The 20,828-nt window shown below is 42.2% G+C and overlaps 1 protein-coding gene across 1 annotated transcript in view; it reads right to left on the reverse strand.

Annotated features, from left to right (window-relative positions):
- Positions 1–20,828, reverse strand: part of AFF3 (AF4/FMR2 family, member 3) — a 420,422-nt gene that overhangs the window by 359,332 nt on the left and 40,262 nt on the right. The gene's annotated exons all lie outside the window — the stretch shown is intronic.

A 20,828-nucleotide genomic window follows, 5' to 3' on the forward strand; every position in this document is an offset into this window, starting at 1 on the left:
TGCACTGGGCCTCTAGTTTGTTATAACTAAGCTTCCTAAAACATTTGATATTCTGACTACTTCTGCTAGAATAATGAAACACTTGAAATACAGAAAGTGAAATCTATTTCTTTCATTATCTGTTTATGGCAACCTTTTTCATCTTATGCACACATAAACTAATTACTAAAATTCTGCAGCACACCAAAAAATATATTATATGTTTCGCCGATCTGACAAAAAAAAAAAAACAGGTATGATTTTGATTTATTCATACCAGAGGCTATTGTTGTACTGGTGGTTGTCATTTTTTAATTTGACAATCTAAGGGAAAAGAGGTCAGTGCCCCTGACTAAATAGTCAGGTATTACATGTTTAAATAGCATTGTGGCACACTGATCTAGGAATATGATAATGAGTTTATATTCTAGATGGCATGGGGAAGAGCAAGTTGAAGGAAGGAAAACAAAGATAAGGAAGAAGAAAATTAGTGTACAAGACAATTTCAGAAAATAAAGGTGATGTGAGAGCGAGTTACTGCTGGGAGCTATGTTAGATATGTGGCCAGAAAAAGCCTCCTAGGAAGGTAATATTTAAATTGAGATCCTGAATTAAGAGATAAAACAGCCTTATGGAGAGCTAGGAAAGAAACATTCCTGGCTAAAGGCATAGCAAGGGCAAAGGTCCTGGGGCAGGAATAAGCTTGGCCTGTTGGAGGATGGTGCTGACTCAGAAAGGAGCACTTGGTTCTAACTGAGGGGAAGGGGTAAGTCAGGAAAGTGCTTCCGGTTGGCCCTGGAGACCTCCCCCTCTCCAGAGCACAGGGTTCCCACGAGAGAAGGAGCACAGCAAGGAAATCATCTCTCTACCCATCCCACCTCACACCTGGCTCAGTGACACCACCCTGTGCCTCACTCTCAACAGACTTTCCTTCCCTGCATCACAATCACATGACACTTGGAGAAAAAAACAACAGAGGAAACCCCTCCTTCTTCTGTATTGAAGAAAAATACTTTTCAGTAGCACTGCCACTTAATAAGTAGTTGTTGCCTGGCCGGCGTGGCTCAGTGGTTGACCACTGACCTATGTGCCAGGAGATCAGGGTCCCAATCCCAGTCAGGGCACATGCCAGGTTTTCAGGCTCAATCCCCAGTAGGGGGCTTGCAGGAGGCAGCCAATCAATGACTCTCTCTCATCATTGATGTTTCTATCTCTCTCTCCCTTACTCTTCCTCCATGAAATCAATAATATATATTAAAGCAGTTGTCATGACTAAGACCCAGCCAGTTCCCATATCAAAAGCTCACTAAAACATGGTTGCTATCCAAAGTTCGCCAGGTGCCTCAGTTCAAAAGGTCAACTGCATCTTAACCAGCCATAGGCCAAGCCAGTGCAAAAGAGAAAGACCCCTGGGACCTCCAGGCTGCCCTGAGCACCACGGTGAGGGAACCTGATGCAGCCGTCGCCTTCCTCCGGACCCTGCCAGCGAGCAGCGGGTCAGTGTCTGCAGGCCCAGCACCTTCAACACTGCCAGGAAGACAATGGCATCCTCAGTCTGTTGTTTTAATTACCATTATTTAAACATCAGGAAACACTCTAGTCCACTGACTTTAGTGGCAATATATCTAATTTTCAATGAATGATGATGACACTACACAGAAGATGATTCTTTGATCACTAAAAGAAAATGCTACACTGTTCTCTGCTCAAACCCAAAAGAGCTTTTTTTCCTCTGGAGTTTTTATCAAGTGGAAGTGTTTTCATTTATTTTAATACAGATCCATCCTTTCTCTCCCTTCACAGACGTACTGCACTCAAATAATTGTCAAATTACCTGGTGACATGCTCCTAATGAGTTCTACTTGGCTAAAAAAGAAGTCGAATGTGGAATAATAATTCCTCATCGGGTTTCTATTACCCCTCTGCTGACTGGCACAGTCTCCCATCTAACAACGACAGTTTGTGGGGTTTTCTGGTGATTTCCCTCTTGTATGTTTCTCTCCGTTAGTGTTCAGGGGTCCCAGTCGTTCTGAGAAAAACACATCCTTTTCCCACTGGAGTCTCTACCTGCAATTTTTGTCTGGATGTCAGATTAGACGGCAGGTGGGCTTTCAACCTAACCCACTTCTGTCTTCCATGACCTCTCTGTGTTTACAATAAGCCTACTTACATAGCCTCATTGTTCTAATGGCCTGAACTGGGATTGGAGTTGATACTATTGCATTGGAGTTGGCAATATTCTCTCCATGTTGTCTTGGTGTGACTATTTCCCAATGTAAATTAAAACTACTTAGCTGTATTACCTAATTCCCGATCAGTAATAACCTCTATATTTAGAAATGTCCTAATAAGTAAAGTGGGATTGATTAGACAAAAACTCAACATAAGGCGAGGCAGATGTGAGAGACTGCCGGTGGGGAACCTGAACGCTTGCCTCCTCAGAAATGCAGAGGTTGGTCAGAGCCCCCCATCTTCACCCAATGGCCACCCCCGGCCGGGGCACCAGCACTGAACACAGAGCAAGAGCCAGCCTTCTTTCCTTGCGGGTCAAGAAGTTTATATTCTAAGGGTCGACACACTCTACTACTTTTTGCTGTTTAAATTTTTCAGCTGTTATATGCTGTGAACCATGCTTGGCCCTGGAGGTACGGAGGTACAAAGGATGAGACGAGGCAGTGTGAGACACGGCCTCAAGGAGCCACTCTCTAGTGGGAGGGACGTAAGTCAAGGGCCCGTGGCCACAAAGAACATTGTGTTCCACGCTAAAGTGTAATAATAAAAAACAAAATGATGTATTATTTTACATTCAATTAAGAAATAGACTTTAAGAGGTTATCTGATGGATTTTTAAAAGCAGACCTAGAGAAAATGGCAGTCATGAGGAGTTCACGTGAATCTCTAATAAAAATTCATGAATGTGATTCACCATTTAAGCATTCCATAGTTATTAGACACCTAACACACGTGGTACTCCGTTAATGCTGGAGTTAACAAAGGTGAGACAGGATCACCAGGGGACCTCATCCTCGGAGATGAACACGCAGCATAGCTCCCAATGCAGAGCAATAAGGACGGTGCAGAGAGGTGAGCAAGCCCGGAGAAACTAGCTATCAAAGAACGGCCATTAGCTGGTCCTCAGGAGACAAGTGTGGCTTCCAGAACTGGAGTACTATTAGTAAGCATTCGTTTGGAAGAGAAATTCTCCCAAACAATAGTCCTAATCCTGCCTGTTCAGACCCTCTCAGATCACATTAATATATATTCACAGAAAATACAAGTAAGTGTCTATGTGTCTAGTTCAAACAAAACGAACAGCAAAAAAACAGCTTTTTGAACAGGAAAACCATGCGTCTAATGGAAAAGGAGTAGCTTTTATGCTTTCCTTGAAGACTCATGGCAGATATAGACCTTTTCTCCGTTCCCACAACGGGGTACAGAACAGGTGTCAGAGAGCCTTGTGGAGTCTTCTCCATCCCCATCACCTCTCCTCACTAGGAAGTCAGCCTGCCACCCAGGCACCTCCTGGTCCCCACCACAGGTCATGAGGCAGTGAACAAGGAGGAGCTGGGAACAGCTGTGTGTGTTTTTTCATATATGGGTGTGTGTGTTTTATTTCAGAGAGAGGGAGTGAGAGGGAGAGAGAGAGAAATATCAATGATGAGAGAGGATCATTGATTAGCTGCTTCCTACAACCCCAGACCAAATGATTTCATGGGTCTCATATGGCCCTCAGGCGAGACCTTCCCCACCCTGGACTGAAGGAAATACAGTGGGGCCTTGACTTACGAGTTTAATTCGTTCCGAGACCGAGCTCGTTAACTCAAATTACTGTCAACTCAATGCAAAAAATCAGCCGAGAGACAGCTGGTATCTCAAAAAACTCGTTAGTCGGGACACTCGTAAGTCAAGGCCCCACTGTAACAGTGCTGAGGCTGGTGTGTGGGTGCAACACAGGTGACCTGCCGAGGAGACTGAAGTTCAGGTGTACCCCGCTTTTCCGCAGCCTGCATTATGCCACTTCACTTTACAAAAGACCTACATCAGTACATGTTTTCACTAACTGAAAGAACTCTGAAGGGGACTTTCACTTTTACTAAAAAAAAAAAAAAAAAAAAAAAAAAGGTTAAAAAAAAAGGTGAAAATAGCGTTCATCATTTGCTTTGCAGCATCCATTAGAGGCAGAGGCACCTCAGCAGCGAGAGTGGCCCCACCGAGCTCTTTACCCAGGAACCACCCCAAGCCTCTCAGCATCCATCCCTGAGCACCTGGGCTTCATCTTCACTTCTTTTGTGCATCAGTAGCAAGCTGTGTCCTAAGATAACAGAAATGCCTAAGAAAGCTTGTAAAGCTATTACACTTAGCCTAAAACTGGACCTAATTAAGAGTATTTTGTGTGGCTTGGTAGGTTATTTTGGGGGGTCTGGGAAGGCTCAAAATCTGCCCCATGTAAATTCATGGTAATTGTTTCTTTAATTTATGCTACTTGGGCTTACGAAAGGTTTCATGGAATGCCCTACTTTCGGATAGTGGGGAAAACCTGTATCGCAGGCACTTTTAATTCCCCAATTATGTATAAGTAACTTACAAACTAATCACAAACCTTTAAGGCAGTGACCACGTCTTTTCATTTCGGTATCACCCAGAGGGCTTTGCACTGCATTCTAAATAAAATGGTCCTTATTAAAGTATGTCAATCAGCCCTAGCTTGTTTGGCTCAGTGGACAGAGCGTTGGTCTGTGGACTGAAAGGTCCCTGGTTCGACTCTGGTCAAGGGCACATGTCTGGGTTGCAGGCTCGATCCCAGTAAATGGCATGCAGGAGGCAGCCGATCAATGATTCTCTCTCATCATTGATGTTTCTCTCTCTCCCTCTCCCTTCCTCTCTGTAATCAATAAAACTATATTTTAAAGAATATGTCAATCATATTTCAGTTGAAACAGAAAAACTCAAAAGAGGAAGGTGGATGAACATGAATGGTGGACGAGGGCCTCGTTGAAGAACACATTATCCCTTTTCCCCAAATGAGCTTCTTCTGCTATCCCCAATGGACCTCCCTGCCTGATGGTGAGAAAGAACAAAGTCCTAAAGGCACTGCCTCAGGAAGTCCACGCAGAGCTACCAACACCAGCAGCCTCCTCTCTCCCCAAACTGGCAGTCCATGTGGGAAAACACCTGAGAAAACCACGGTGTCAAAACACGCATACAAACGCGCCACACACAACAGCAACCAAAACCTGGTCTTCCCGACCATGAGCTTATGACAACATCCAACTCTCCAACTAGAGCAGCGTGAATACTGCTAAAGAAATGGGTGAAAAACCTCTGGATGTATTTATTCTAAGTTTAATTCCTCCAAATAAAGTTCTACTTGGAAAGATGAAAGCAGAGGGCCTTTGTTAAAGTGACCAACAATATTTTCAAATAAGTCCTATTTGTTCCAGTTTCAGGAAATAGGTTTGGTATCTTGCATAGTTTCATTTCACTTGAGAGAACAGGCTACAGCAGCACGCTGGGAGCCAGTCCAGGGCTGGGGGTCAGAACAACTCTGGATTTCAATCCTGGCTCTGCCACTTGCAAGGTGACCTTGAGCAAACTATTCTGGCTGCACGTTCCTCATCTGTAAAGTGGAAAAACAATAGTACCGGCCTAACGGGCCTGTCAAGAATTAAATGAAATGATGCATATAAAAGTACTTAACCCATCCATTTAGGAGATCATATTACTGCTAACATTCATGGATCTACATTTTTATTTATTTAACTGTTTCCATTTTCTTAAAAAATATTTGTTTTCTTTTAGTTCCCTTAATGGTGAGAGAGAAAGGTAAACTTTTGGGGAAGCATGTGTACTTCATTTAGTGCATGAATGTTCTAAAACACGCATAGGCATCTCTATATGTCTTCTATAATTTTAAAATAATGTTTCAAACATCAGGTAATGGAATAAACTATCTTTCCATTCACTCTTCCCAAGTACTTTTAAAAACAGTTTCTTGTATTTTTCCTAGCCATTACCAAGAAATGTTAAAAATCAAATTTCTAAGAGCAACTGGCTTTATAAGAAACAGACAACAAAGCATTTTTAACAAAATAATTTTATAAGCTGAATCTTAATTACATGTGCAACCGTAACAATTCAGTTTGGACAAATGCACATGGTCAACCTGCAGTGACACTAAATGCAGCATCACCACCCAAAGGCCACCTGGGTTATCTCTCTGCTCCTTCGGGAGCCAAGTACTTCAGCCTTTGTGGTTGGGTTTCTAGGTTTTTCATTTGTATTTTTTAACCTGTCAAAAAATAAGGGGGAAACAAGCTAAAGGAGAGGAGGAGTGGGGGTGAACATGCAACAAGGATTCCGGAAGAGAAAGAATGAAAATATGTGTTGGGTCTGAATATTCTGTTGGGTAAAAGAGAGATAAAAGTCATTGTATTCTGTACCACAGTGCCTGGGGCATGGGAGATAATTAAATGTTGGTTCTTTGAATGATCATAGTAATTCATTACCATTAATAATGATGAAAATAATATGGCCAAATAAATATTCAGTGGTTTTTTGGTGTGTTTTCAATGAACTGCCATACCCATTAATCGTTTTATTTTATACTCTTAGGATTAGAAGAGTATATTTCACTGTATAATTCACAGATGGAGAATATATCCATCCACTTAGCAAGCATTTCTTAAGCATCTATTATACGTATTTACAACAGGAAAATCAGACTCACATATAAATCGGTTAACTTAAAACTGTATTATTTATGTTTCTTGCCCTACCAGTGCTGTAGCAGAGTCTTAACAAGTTTTTGACATACTCTCTGTCGGGGCAGAAAATAAAATCTAATTTTTAGAAAGAAAATTAATGCTGAAGAAATTAGATAATAATGAGAATACAGATGCCGACATCAAAAAACATGTGCCCGAGGACACAGACGTCCCTTATCTGATTTGGTGCCAAAAGGGGGCAGGATGAAATGACGCCACTGAAAAGAGAGGCTGAAGTCCTACACTAAGTAGTAAAATAAGCTTTTATTTCACCCAAAAGCTAAAAAATAAAATTTATTTATTTTTATAACAACACTTTTATATCCTAATTGCAACCATGCACTCAGTCTTAAGCAAAGAATGAATCAAGCCATAATTATTCTTCAAAATAAATTCTCTGACCCTTGAGAATGAACATCTTCGTGGTCTTTTTGATCCATAAAGAGGATTACTTTTACAAAGATGACTGAGAGTGTCTGTGATTCTTACAAGGATTTCTCTTTCACAAAAAAATACCTAGCACGTTATCATCCTGGTTGTTCATGCACCAATGGCCCTGCCTATGAACTGAGTTCTCCAACATCATTTTCATTGCTATCATGAAATCCATCATTTTGGTAAAAATTGCATGTCACATTTCTAAATTGCAGTGTATTTGCAAGTTAGTGTCAGAAATGTAGAGCGTCGTAGTGAGGGACAGACAGACAGATACCTGGTTAGGTAAAGAGGAAGGTTTGAGTAGAGGTTAATTTTATAAACGGTCAATTCATTAGTAAATACAACAACTTGATTTTCTCTACAGCCCTGGCAGTGCCTGGCTTCCCTGAGAACGATGTGGAGGCTGTAAAGTGAGGTGCAGAGAACAAGAGGAACCAGCTGAGCTCCGTTTCTCTCGCTCCACCTCAGAGCAGTCCTTCGCTTTCCAAGCACCCAAATCCTTGCTTGGTTCCCTCCATCCGATGCCCCCCACCACAAAAATGCTCGCCTTGACCTGTCCTCCAACATCTTGCTCTTTCTTCTTCCTTCCATGATTTCCCAGTCCTGCCTATGATTATTTCTAAGCTTTGCTAGGAAAATAGCTCCTTAGAATAAAAAACTCACCTGAACTCTGCTATGTAGGATTGAAAAGGGGTGCGTGTGCAGAAGCCCTCTGACGTGACACACTTCCCGTTACCAGAGCCCCTGTGCTCCTCCTTATCAAAGGACCGACAGGTGCAAGGCCCACAGCCCTCACGTCAGGATGTGCAGCTGGGGGCCTGGTTCTCTAACTGACGATGCAACCTCTGGTGAGTTCTTTAACTCTTGGTGTGTTAGTTTCCTTACCTGTAAAATGGGGGTGATAACAGCACTGTACTCCATAGAGTCGAGTCAGTAAGAGGATGGAGATAATACACGGCAAAGTGCTTCAAACAGGGCCTGGTGCCGGCAAGCACTGAGTGTCCGTCCTTACTGAGGACCTCAAGCACCATGTAGTGCTCACATCAGGCTCCGTACCAGAGCCTTGGGACCCAGAGATCACACCCACCTCCTGGGCCCTGAAATCTGATAGGGGTCTGTATGGCAGGGGCTTCGATGCCCCGTCACATTCACGGCTGTGTGATCTGGGGATGGGGAAGCAGGGACGGACATCCAAAGCCGCTTGCGTCTCTTGGCAGCTATATGGCTCTAGATTAGTGGCGGTTCTCAACCTTCCTAATGCTGCGACCCTTGAATACAGTTCCTCATGTTGTGGTGACCCCCAATTTCATTGTTACAAATTGAACATAATTAAAGCATAGTGATTAATCACAAAAACAATATGTAATTATATATGTGTTTTCCGATGGTCTTAGGCGACCCCTGTGAAAGGGTCGTTTGACCCCCAAAGGGGTCGCGACCCACAGGTTGAGAACCGCTGCAGTCTAGATTAAGTATCTGATGTCTTTAGGCTTCTCTCCTCCGCTGTAAAAAACGGAGACAAGACTTCCTAACTCGCAAGGTTCTTGAATGAATATATATCATACATATTTGAGAAAGCATCTAAAACAGATTCAAACAGATACTCACAAATGTGCATTTCCCTTCTTTTCTTTATAAAAATGACCATAAATTCAAATTGCAAATACCTAGACGAGAACGTGCCTTTTAAACAAAAGTCACTCTGGTTAATTTTAAATCCTTCTATATCCAACGACAGTCCTTTGAAGACTGAGCATCAGTAATAGCTGTAACTTCTCAAATTCATCAAAATTTATTATTTCATCCTGTACCAAAGTGGCTAACCAATGAACTGAGAAAATTATATTGTAATATCCTTTCTGGGGCTCTGTTTTATATAGAACAGGAGGGGAAATGCCAGTTGTTAAAAATAGGCAGGACAATTATGTGAAAATGAGAGACCAACGGATAGATGGCAACAATTTAGAACCAGCACAGCAGGGTGCAATCACGGTACAGAGAGGCAGAATGGTGTGGGAGGCCCCGGAGAGGAGCCGCTGCCTCCTGCCAGGACCCCTCTTGCTGTGATGACAGTCACAGAAGCATGATCCAGCCCTCACCCACACTCCTGAGTGGGTCACTGGGGAGACGTAACAAATGTTTCTCGAGTATCAAGTCCGTCTTGTGGGTTGGAGTGCTTGGCCACGGTCATGGCTTAATCTGCCTTGGGTACTGTTTCAGGGGACTTTTCATGAATGCAGGGCAAAGTCTGATGGAGCGATACACATTCATCCCAGTACTGCACACAAACAAACCCAAATCCTCACAGATTAAGTCCTATGGACAGAGTGTCAGTGATGTATTTTCATGTCCACTTAGCATTATACAAATGCAGGGAAATTAAAATGCTGTGGTACTAAAAAATTACTTAATTAACAATTTGCCATTCTGATAATTGTACAGGATGCTTAGGTTTTTTCCTATCTTCAGTCACATTTTAAGGCTATTCTGCCTTAAAATAGAGAAGATAGATTTCATATATTTTCTAATACACAATGGTATATATATATACAATGGTATATATATATATATACCAATCCTGACACTCTGTGGAAATGTTAGGAAGGTAATGGGGTGCACATATGAAACATACCTTGGAAGTGCAGTGTTTAGAAATGCCTTGGTTATCACCAAGGTGATGTAGTAAAATGAGGATAATAAAACATAATTAAACATTAATTACAGAAACTATCAAAAATAATCGACCTGTACAAAGCACAGCACTCCTATTAAAAAAGAAATTGATGGATAATAAAATATATACAGTATTCTGTCCTCTAGACCTAATTACTTCAAGGCAGCAATTAAATTTATAGAAAACTGTTAAGTTTCTTCTGTAACGCTTTACTACTATGAACTCAAGACATTTTGACTGAGAATTGCTTCCCAAAAAATCCCTATGATTGTTTAACATCTTCATGGAGACCATGAAGTGCCATAAACTCAAAGATGTCTGTGAGAAACAGACAGGCACGGATTTCAGCACAGCTGGGCCTGCTGCACTGTGTGTTCCTGGTGCCCACGGGACAGGCTCTCCTCCCATTAGAAACGTCTAATGCTCTCATAGCCAAGGCCAAGCACAGTTTAATAGGAAGAAAAACATTTTATTTTAATGCAAAAGTAATATTCTGCAGAAAGACTGGCAGAACATATTTTTACTAATAATTATGCCAAACTGCTTACACCAGTTTGTTTCCCTACTTCAGGAAGCAGGACACCCTTTCATAAAGCCACTCAATGTCCTAAAGGGAAGCATTACGTTTTTAAGTGGGTATAAAAATCTCCCCTTTTGGCCCTTTTACAGCACATCCAGCGAGTTCAGAGAATTCTCTACGTGTTGGCAGTCATAAACATAACTTCCCTCCATTGCTGTGGGGTTGGGGGAGGAGGCTAGGATTTCAGTTTTTACACTGATACATTTTTACCCACTAGGAAGTGGTTTTAGTCAAAGTAGGTGTGTTTAGGTGCAGTGACAGGCAAAAGTCAAAGCAGTAAATGTAAGAATGCTACATGCAAGTGTATAAGTGTGCAGAACAGCTTTCAAAAATCCAATTGTATTTCATCTTTCCTCCTCTTATACTTTCTCTGTCTATAAAAGATGCTCTTCATCCAAAAAGATGTTGTTAGTCCAAAGACACTCTCAGCACAAGTGAAAACAGCATGACAAGGACATTAAATAAAGGAAGAACTGAATGATGTGCGCCTGCTGAGAGAACTGCTCAGAGTGAGAGCTGGGGACAAGGGGAGACACCGCTGCAAGCACAGGGCTCCTGTCCTGATGTGAGCCGTCAGCCTGAGTCTCCGAGTGACTGTTTCCTGAAGCAGAAGTGAAATGGAACCGTGGCAGCCACGTCTGTAAACCACGCTACTGGAAGCCAATAAATCAGGGCTGTTTGTCACTGCAGCATCACTCTCTTTAAGTTGACTGACATCTAGTTTTTATATGCAAGTTACGGTTAGGGAACCTGATTTTAAGGGAACACAAGAGTGATCCCTCCCCCTGGCCGGGCGGCTCAGTTGGTTGAGCACTGGCCTGTACAGCAAAAAGGTTGTGGGTTCTATATCCCAGTCAGGGCACATGCCTAAGTTATGGGTTCAATCCCCAGAGTGTGTAGAAGAGGTAACTGATTGATGTTTCTCTCACATTGATGTAACTCACTCTCTCTCTCTAAAAATAACAACAGCAAAAAAAATCCCACACACAAACACATACACACAAAATGAGTTATTCTTCACCTGCAATGCCTGGCTTTTATATTAAATGAAACAAATGATTTGGCAACATTCCTTAAATATGCCTAATTTTGACCACTCAAAATTATTCCAATAAAGAGATTTCAGAGGCACTGTGCTCATCATCCATCTCTATTCATGACAGAACATTCCATCGTCACTAAACAATAAGCAATATTGTTGCTGGAGTGTGGTGCGAGGCAGTTTTGGCAAGGAGTTTCCGAGAGAGGAACAGGAGATGGAATAGGAAAGAAGGAACTCAATATTATCTGATAATTCACCGCTGTTGTCTTTGACTGAAGAGGAAATGTGAGCTCCATGCCATAAGAATCGCAATGTAAAAGTAGGCTAAGCATAAAGCAAAATAATATAAGCACCTACCTATGAAAGCTCCAATTTATGAAGCGATCAGCAGACGCAGCTGCACGCGCTGTTCAGCAAATGCAAGGCCCCATGCCAGGGCCATGCGGTACAGACAATCCACATCTGCTGCCCGTGACCTGAAAAGGGGTCTGAGCCGTGGTCGGCAAACTGCGGCTCGCGAGCCACATGCGGCTCTTTGGCCCCTTGAGTGTGGCTCTTCCTAAGCCTTAGGAGTACCCTAATTAAGTTAATAACAATGTACCTACCTATATAGTTTAAGTTTAAAAAATTTGGCTCTCAAAAGAAATTTCAATTGTTGTACTGTTGATATTTGGCTCTGTTGACTAATGAGTTTGCTGACCACTGGCTCTAAAGTAATGCACACCCCCTTCCCCATATACACAGGCTGTGTTTGTGTGTGTGTATGTATGTGTATGTATGTGTGTGGGGGGGTGGGGGATGTCCCTGAACCATTAAGTAGATACCTACCTTAATTAAAGGTGAGGTACCTTTACTTTATTAAAATGTTGACCCCTAGAGAGTTTGGTAGGGCATTCCAGAGTTATTTTTAAAACTTCATCACTCCTTTACAGGAAGGGGAGTAACGCTTAACACTTCAGGACGACATGCAGAAACAGACTAAAATCAAAAGACAATAACCCAGCGTGACACTTCCCTTACATTTACCTCCACAGCCTGTCAAATCAGAAAATTCATTCGCAAGTGTGTGGGATGTGAAAGGAGAGAGAGAGGAGAAAGCAGCAGTGAGCTGGTGTAGTTCTTCACAGAGTGGAAACATACAGCACGGAGGCGCACAAACACCAGCCCTCTGGCTGCGGCCTCCGGAGGGTGTGCAGAAGGCAGTGCTGTGCCCAGAGCGGTGTGAGGGTGAAGGGGCCCGTGCAGGTTAGAAAGCCCTTTCGGGGACAGTGGCATGCAGCAGGCACAAAGGGAGGCAGCTCTCAAGCTCCGTGGATGAGAAAGTCAGCACATCCATCTTGCTCAGGGGAAAGTCCGAGCGGTGTGTGGAAGCAGAGCTGCATCTTGAGTATTCCCAGTGCCTAAAGCAGTGGTCAGCAAACCGCGGTTCGCGAGGCACATGTGGCTCTTTGGCCCCTTCAGTGTGGCTCTTCCACAAAATACTGGCTCTTCCACAAAATACCAACTTCTGCGCATCGGCCATGAAGTTTCAACTGCACTGTACGTGCGCGTCCGCACGTGGTATTTTGTGGAAGAGCCACACTCAAAGGGCCAAAGAGCTGCACGTGGCTCGCGAGCCGTGGTTTGCCGACCATGGGCCTAAAGCAAGGGGGCAGGAAGTCTCTCAGAGGGAGGTTAGCAGGACGATGGAGCAGGCACAGCCAAGAGGCCTGGCGGCTGCCTCAGGCTCACTGGTGCCCAGAGAATTCTTGTGAACCTGACCTTCCCGCGATAATTAAAACAAGACGACTCTCAGCCTGGTGGAAGTTTTGCCTCCCAGAACGAGCAAATGGGTGGTTGTGCTGTACGCGCGCCCCCCTAAGAACACTGCTTTCAGTCTGGACACATTGCAAGAGGAGACAATGTCCAAACATGAGCAAACAGGAAGACAAAGGCTTTGGACACGTTGAATCTTAGGGGAACTGCAGACGTATAACCCTGGAAAAACTGCTGGAATGGGAAAGTGATCCCCAAAACATCCGAAGGTTCATTATAAAATACATTTCAATAAATATTTACGGAGCAGCTTCCCGTGGACACCCCTGGAGGGACACTCGGGGTTGGTAGACAGGCCTGTCCTTGGGGAGTGTGCGATCTAACGCAAGCAGAACAGCAGCGCAGCGGGGCGAGGGGAACAAAGCCCCCATTTCACCGCAGGACGTGCTTGCGGATGGATAAAGTCTTGAAAGCCAGAGATTTTTTTGAGGAGAGAGTAAAAGAATAGGAATGGTTTGAACAAAGAGTTGGAAGTGGGAATAAAATACCTGAGGTTGGAGAAACAATTCTAGTTTGCCTGATAAATATGGTATGATGAGGAAAGTAATGCAAGACTGGTATGTCAAATGCATATTTCCAAGGCACGTTTGCACTTAAAGAGTATTTTATCACAGTCCTACAACCCTCTCATTTTAGTGTTAGGGGGAGAACTTGTATCACAGGACTATAATGCCCTCATTCTATGCTGGGGAAATGAAGCACAGAATTCTCCCTCACAACCCTTGGTTCCAGCACCTTGTAAACACTCAAAAAGGGTGTTTTTTTTTAATTGAACAGAAAAATTAATTTATATTTAAAAATAATGTTTAGCATAAATACGTAAGATTATGAGCATTCTTCTTCCTAAGATCAGTCATATATTATTCCTTTCTATCAGTTTGCAAACTCCTGTTCAAGGCATGCTTACAATATGTGCCCTAACTTCAGTATGTGCCCTTCTCGACACGTGGCCATGGAAGGCTTCTCCCTACTGTACCCCAGCACACCCACCCCCAAGCATAAGCCATAGGTCTTTCAACAGTGTCCAGACAGACAGACAAGGGCAGGGGTTGAATGGTTGTTGTTCACTGTTCCATTCCCAGAGCCTAGAAGAGTACCTGGCACATAATTTGTGAAAAGAAAAATTTGGTTGTTGAATAAATAGATTTTTAACTTATGCAAAATAAGCCAAAATAAATTATGTGTGCCCCGGGTGGGTAGCTCAGTTGGCTGGGGTGTCACCCCATACAACAAAAGGTTGTGGGTTCTATCATGGGCGGGGCATGTACAGCAGGCAACGAATCTATGTTTCTCTCTCACACTGATGTCTCTCCCCCCTTCTTCTCTCTCTAAAAATCAATAAACATAACCTTGGGTGAGGATTAAAAAGTAATAAAATAATGTGTTTTGTTGCGTGTTTGTTTGCTCAGATTATCCATGATTTTAATGGAGTGGCACAGTTAAAAAGAGTAAATCTCCTCTCTTTGATGGGCACTGGAGTTGTTAACATATAAGCAATCCCTCTTCCAGGGCTCATCTTTAAATTTTTAACTATTTCAATAATAACAATAACTGTAATGATAATAACAATGCAGGTTTCTCTACTATGATTTTTAGACACAACTAGAAATTACTTGTCATTATAACTTCACACTTTCTTAACTATTAAAAGGAAAGCAGTCTTTTTGATGATTCATTTAATATCACTATTTACAATTCTTTTTTATGTTTACTAAAAAAACCCAAAAAACCACTAGCACCATATGGACTAACTCAGAGATATCCTGCCAGGATGTCCCATTTCATCAGCAGCACACTAAATGCTATTATCCTTACGATAACCCCGAAACATAGTCCCTTCTATCAAGTGCCGCATCTATGACAAACCTCTAATTAAAACATCAACCTTGCCATCTATGTTGTGTTATTTTTCGCCTCTGCCTTCCCTGCATCTGTCCTCCTTTGCACCACACACCACCTGCCACCCGTACAGGCACCCTCCGTGGAGGAGCAGGTGCTCAAGGTGGCTGCGGAAGGGACAGGTGCAGGGGCTGAGGCGGATGGGCGTCTGCAGCAGCACATGTCCAAGAGGGAGCCTGACAGCTACTTCGAGATCTGCCCCACCTTTCCCGTGACCATGACGTTACGCTGTTTCCTTCCGAGTGTCATGATGGAGCGGCCAAGCCTGTGACCCACTTCCACACAGCTCTGAGCTCCCGGCTGTCCCCGGCACACGCCCCTCCACGCTTGGGCTTGCTACCTGCTTTCTCAAAACCAGAGATCACACAGAGCCAGCCAGCCACGTTTCAGCACACGAGTCGCTGCTTCAGAGTTTTAGTCCTTCTGAACGCCATTATCCCCAAGTTTTGCCCATCACCTGTCTCGCCTGATATCTCACCACCCTGCTTCCCACCGCCCCAGGATACAGCCAAGCAGAGGGAGCTGACTCGGGGGAAGGTGACCTGTTTTCAGAAGTTACTTTCTAGCTGTCCATTCCAGGTTACCAGCTAGAAGCCTCTTTCATCTGGAAATTATGTCCTATGGGCGTCGCAACCATTGAAAAACTGTGGTGATTAATTGCTCAGGTCAGGCGAGGGGACGCATTGATCTTTCCTTCCTCTGGGTCCCCAGTGTTTCTTGCCCATGTCATTCACTTGGCAATTAATCACGTTTTGCCTGGAGACATCTGCGGTTTCACTTTTGCTGTTTCTATAGCTCTTTGTTCCCAACTGGCCATTCCACTTAATCCACACAGATTCTGTAGATCATGTGTCTGCATTTTCCACAGACTATTCACACTGGGTCTCAAGTATCTGTGGACTGACCGGAAGTCAGGTCTAGACACAGTGGTGTAGACTCATTTCTCCCTGCTCCTCCCTCTAACCACAACCATGAACCCTGGAAATAACACAAGTAGCAAACGAAGGAGATGCCTGAGAGGTGGCAAAAGTAAATTGGCGAGGGACCTGGGTCCAGAGGCTCCAAGAGTGACAGGCTTCTGAGGACTGCCCCATCCAAAAGAAGGTGACCCAGTCCTGGCATTTCCCAACCCACAGCTCATAGGAACAGAAGGCAGCCCAGGCAGCCTCCTTCCTTCTGAGTAGGACAACACTGGGTAAGGCAGAATGGATAAGAAGGGGAAGCCAGAGGCCCCACTGACGCAACTGGACCAGGAGAGATGTTCTCCTACCCTCGCAGGCCTGAGACTGCACTCCCCCACCCAGACACACACGCAAGGGGGATCCTGCCACAAACACCCTTCACCTGTGTCCTTCCCATGGGCCAGGCGCTCCCTTCCCTGCCCTGGAGGCATCAGGGACCCAGCCTGCAGAAACTCCTTCCTTCTCCTCAAGCAGCACCAGGACACAAGATAAGCCAAGCAGACCAAAACAGCATTATAATGGCTCTGAATAGTAAACGTCATTGCAACTATAGCATACCAAAGTAGCCTGTGTGCTAAACCTAAAAAAGAGAGACTCCATATAATAGCCATGATGTCCACGATAAAATTTTAAAATCATACTAAGAACCTGGAAAGTCACAAGTTGAATGAAAAACAGTCAACTGATGCCAACCTTGAGGTGATCAGACATTAGAATTATCTAAAAAGGACTTTAAAGCACTTTCCATGAAAATGCTTCAACAATCTTATACACAATCAATACAATCTCTTGAAACCAATAAAAAACAGAAAACCTCAGGAAAAATTAGAAGTTATAAAAATGAACAAATTGAAATTGTATAATAAAAAGTATTTTAATGAATATAAACTCACTGAAGAGCCTAAATAATAAAGTATGGATGATAGAGGGTAGAGGGTAGAATCAATGAAATTGAAGACTTATCAATAGAATTTACCCAATCTGAACAATAGAGAGAAAGTAGACTGAAAAAAGAAAAATAAACAGCCTCAGAGATCTCTGAAACAATAAACAGAAATCCAATAAATTTTATCATCAGAGGGCCAGAAGGTGAGAGAAGAGTATGGATGAAAGAGTATTAAACAATAATAATAGCTGAAAACTTCTTAAATTTGGTGAAAGACATAAAGTTACAGATTCAAGAAAATGAATGAATGCCAAATAAGATAAAATTAAAATAAAATAAAAAACACATCATGACACAATATAATTAAACGTTTGAAAATTAAAGGCATAGAACAACTTGAAAGTGGTCAGAGGGAAAAGATATATAGTTTATAAGGGAATGACAATTCATATAAAATTATATTTCTCATCTGAAACCATGATGGCCACAAGGAAATGGCACATCATTTTTCAAATACTGAGAGGAAAGAATTGCCCAACTATGATTCTCTATCTGGTGACAATATCATTCAAAAATGAAGGGAGAAACAAAAACATCCTCAGGGGAGAGAAAACAAAGAGGATCTGTGCTGGCAAACCTACCAGCGTGGCTAACGGAAGGCCTGTAAACAGGGACAAAAGCAACAGAGAACAGCTTGGAACTTCCGAAGATAGGAAAATCAGAGCAGGTAAAATGGCTGGTTGAAGCAAAAATTATTACACCCTCTGATGTGGTGCACATGTACATAGAGGGACCACCCAAAACCATTAGACTTAAAGAGGGAAGGGTGAAAATACCCAAATGGCAGCAATGTTTCTACATTCTGCTTAAAAATGGTAAAACATTAATTAATACCAGAGATATGTTCATATGTGTAGTGTAATGCCTAGAATCAGCACTAAGAAAACTATACAGAGATATACTTTTTGAAAACTATAAATAAAACAGCACAGAATAATTTAAAATGCTCACATAATCACCAGAAAAGTAAGAAGAGAGAAAAAGAAGAATGAGAAACAATGAAAATAAAGCAGAGGGCAAATAAAATGAAAGAGATCTAAGCAGGTCAATAATTACCTTAAATGTAAATTGTCTATATAAACCAATCAAAAGTCAGAGATTGTCAAAGTGGATAAAATACCATGATCCAACAGTATGCTGTCCACAATGATCTCACTTCATATACAATACCATAGGTAGACTGAAATAAAAGGATGGGAAACATCAAGAAAGGGAAAAGGGTAGAAGTGGCTATATTAATAGCAGACTCAAGATAAAAAAAAATACTAGAGATAATGGGGAATATTACATAATTATAAAACAACCAATCCACTGAGAAGGCCTAACAATTCTAAAATTATAGGCACTAAACAACCATTAAATCCTCTAAATGCATGAAACAAAAACTGATAGAGCTGAAATAAGGAACAGATGAATCCATAATTAGCACTTGGGACTTAAACACCCCACATTCAGCAATAGCTAAAATTACTAGACAGAAAATCAAGGAAGATATAGAAGAACTGAACATCACATTTACCAAGCTCTAACTGACATGTGTAGAAAACTCCACTCAGTAACAGCAGAATACACATTTTTTTCAAGTGCCCATGGAACATTTCATTCATCAAGATTAAGCATATCCTGTACCATAAAACAAACTTCAGATTTGAAAGCACTGAAGTCACACATAGACCATACTGGAATCATATTGGAAATAAATAACAGAAAAACAATAGGACAATCTACAAACCCTTGGAAATTAACACATTTCTAAACACTCCATGGTTCAAAAAAGATATCGCAAAAGAAATTAAAAATCCATAGAATGGGAAAAAACATAACAGAATATCAAAATATGTGGCGTGCAGCAAAAAAAGCAAAAGCAAAAGAAACAGTGCTGAGAGGTAAATTTATAGTACTGAATGCCTGCATTAGAAAAGAGAAAAGGCCTCAAATATTAGATGCAAAAATACTTAATAAAATATTAGCACATTAAATCTAGCAACATAAAAAAAGAATTATGCACCATGAACAAGTGCAATTTATTTTTGGGATGCCAGGACACCCGGAGGGGTCTTGGTGATAGAACTCTCTGCATCCTGACTGTGCCAGTGTCAGTATCCTGGTGGTGATATTGTACCTTGGTGCTGCGGGACGTTACCACTGGAGGGGAATGGGTAGAGGGTACACGAGATCTCTTTGTATTATTTCTTACAACTGCATGTGAATCTATAATGATCTCTAAATAAAAGGTGTAATTAAAACACCTGTGGGTGCTAAATGTAACTGAACTCAATCATTGATCTTTAGGATCTTATATTATGGAAGACTGAGCATGTCATGGTTGTTGGTTCTTAGAGTGTAGACTCCCCCAAATTGAGCAACGTTAGATTGCTCCCTGAGATTTCAACTTTAATGACACAAAAATATAAAAATAAACTTTCAATGAAAGCTAGACTTAGAATAATAACACATAATCTCAATGAAACTACCTACCTAAAGAAAGGCCATGTGGCTCAGAAGGCGGGCAGGGGGAGAAAGAGACATCCATCCCGGATCTATCCAGGGAAGAAGCAGGAAGTCTTAGACAAATCTGTTCCTAATACCCTGTTAGTAAGGACTCACACCACTGAGATGGAAGCACAGAATTACACTTATTGGACCTTAAATATTCCAGTCCTGCTCTCTCTCCTGGGGCATATAGTAGATAAGACAAAATATTCAGCAATCCACAGTAAACCTGGAGCTCATGACAACTAGCTGAAAGCTATTGGTGCATACATGCCTACCTTCTGCTTTTTATCCTCTGAGCCAGGGGTGTGCAACCTTTTTTCTATCAAGGGCCATTTGGATATTTATAACATCATTCACGAGCCATACAAAATTATCCTGCTATATTTGGTCAAATATTTAATTAACTCACCCCTACTGGCTCGGCAGGGCCAGACCAAATGATTTCACAGGCCTTCTATGGCCTGTGGGCTGGACATTCCCCACCCCTGTTCTAAGCCAACCAGATCTCAATCCTATATTCTTTACCAAACTTGTAGTTCGTTTCCTGCTTAAACTAATAAATGGACATTCTAATTTCACATATCAGGCTTGTTAGTTTAGGTTATGTGAGTCTAGTCTTAGGAGTTTGGTGGCAAAACCAGCTTTCTGAGCCCCAGGTCCACCCTGCGTGCTGTGGCAAATTCCTCACTGAAATGGCACCAACTACAAGTGGACTCTTCGAGGCTGGGCTGACTCTCCTGGCGCCGGTTACTCCCTGCTTGTCTCGGGGTCCAGTGCTGTCTTCCTGAATCTCCTAGTCCAGTGATGGCGAACCTATGACACGCGTGTCAGAGGTGACACGCGAACTCATTTTTTTGGTTGATTTTTCTTTGTTAAATGGCATTTAAATATATAAAATGAATATCAAAAATATAAGTCTTTGTTTTACTATGGTTGCAAATATCAAAAAATTTCTATATGTGACACAGCACCAGAGTTAAGTTAGGGTTTTTAAAAATGTTGACACGCCGAGCTCAAAAGGTTCGCCATCACTGTACTAGTCAGTCATCTGCCAGCACTACCTGTTTAAACATGGTGCTTTCAAACTCTTCGGCCATTTTCACACAACTGCCACATGACCAACAGAAATATACATGAGATTGTTTTATTATTTTGACTAGCGAATAAAAGTATTTGGTGTTTTTGCTTACTTTAAAGCACTAAGGAAATTCCAGATTTAAAAAGTATTATTAT

This window comes from Myotis brandtii, unplaced genomic scaffold (assembly GCF_000412655.1).
Source record: "Myotis brandtii unplaced genomic scaffold, ASM41265v1 scaffold1169, whole genome shotgun sequence".
Taxonomy (NCBI): domain Eukaryota; kingdom Metazoa; phylum Chordata; class Mammalia; order Chiroptera; family Vespertilionidae; genus Myotis; species Myotis brandtii.